Source organism: Myotis lucifugus, unplaced genomic scaffold, assembly GCF_000147115.1.
Source record: "Myotis lucifugus unplaced genomic scaffold, Myoluc2.0 scaffold_1, whole genome shotgun sequence".
NCBI lineage: Eukaryota > Metazoa > Chordata > Mammalia > Chiroptera > Vespertilionidae > Myotis > Myotis lucifugus.
Genome location: NW_005871049.1, coordinates 6,681,327 through 6,682,784, shown reverse-complemented (window position 1 = coordinate 6,682,784; position 1,458 = coordinate 6,681,327).

Here is a 1,458-nt window from a genome sequence, read left to right as displayed (position 1 = left end):
CCTGCGTTACGTATCGGAGAACCCAATCTTTTGGCGCCATAGTAAATGACGTACTATATTATTTCCACTAGGGCAGCGGACCCTCGGCATTAAATTACTCCCGAGAACTCCGGAGCAAAAGCAACAAAACCATCAAATATGGCTGAGCCTCTCGGCTCGTCCTGCAGCCGCCGCCGCCGCCGCCGCCGCGGGATCGGGACGCGCACACGTCCCCACACGCGGACACGCGCGGACACCCGCGCGGCGCGGCGCGCCCCTCGCCCCCCGCGGCCCGCGCGCGTACCTGCTGCGGAAGGCTTCGGCCGAGGCGCTGGGCTCCGCGCCGCATGAGTTCGGGCCGCGGCGGGAGGGCGGGCGGGGAGCCGGGCGGGCCCCCTGCGTTCGCCGGCGCGCACACACCCGGCACTCGCGCGGGGAGGCACTCTCGGCCGGGCGTTTGGCTGGTTATGGAGGAAGGACTGTGTGAATCAAACTCATTTCTGGGTCACTGCTGCCACAGGGGGGAGCACTTTAATCCCTTGCCAAAACGAAAGGGTGGGGACAGGAGGGCGGAGGGCGGAGGGAGCGCGGGGAGCCCGCGGCGCGGGGGGCTCCGCGTCCCTGGTTAACTCTTCGCGGGCCTGCCGCCGCCCGCTCGACCTGCGGCCGCGGGGGCGGGCACTGCTCAGCTGCGAGAGGCTCTTCCCGCATCTCCCCTGTGAGCCTAGACATTCTTGAGGTGTCTCCCGGCAGGGAAATGGTTTTTTACATGATCCCCTTCTAACTGTCCCAGTCCCAACTCTTGTCCGACATCACAGAACCTAGACCTGGATTCTTTCAAATTAGTTTAAAATTGTGCAGATAAACATGTGGCTAGTAAGGCGTAAAATTTGGGTGAGAGGTTTTATTTTTAGACTCAATGGTAAAATAAATAACTCATCTGTAGTAACAGTTTCGCATTAGAATGACATTTTTAAAGACAGAATCCAATGTTGGAGCTGGAACACGTCTTTACCTAAGTTAGTATCAAACTGATAATTGCAAATGAGCATTAATTCATTGGAAGATGGGGATCATGTTTATAAATTGACACCACCTTTCTGTTACACAGTACCACACCACTGGGCATCACCTTCCAAATATGAGAATTGAGCCCAAAGCTAAAACTGGAGTTGCAGACTAATACAAAATTAGTCATCAGAGATTCATTTTGGGGGTGAAAATGGGTGGTTATTGATTTTCCACTGAATACAGACTTGCTTTTTCATGGGAAGGTTGACATATTTCTTTCATGGACCCCCGCCCTAAAGAAATAAGGGTGCATATGATATTCAGCCTCAAAAGGAAAAAAGAACTCCGTAGGGATTAAAACGCCCATTCAGTAAATAGGAACAGTGATCACTAATTACAAAATTCAGTATCTAACCCAAAGGCATTGGATGCATTCTTCTGAATATATCCAGTTTGACCTCACACAGT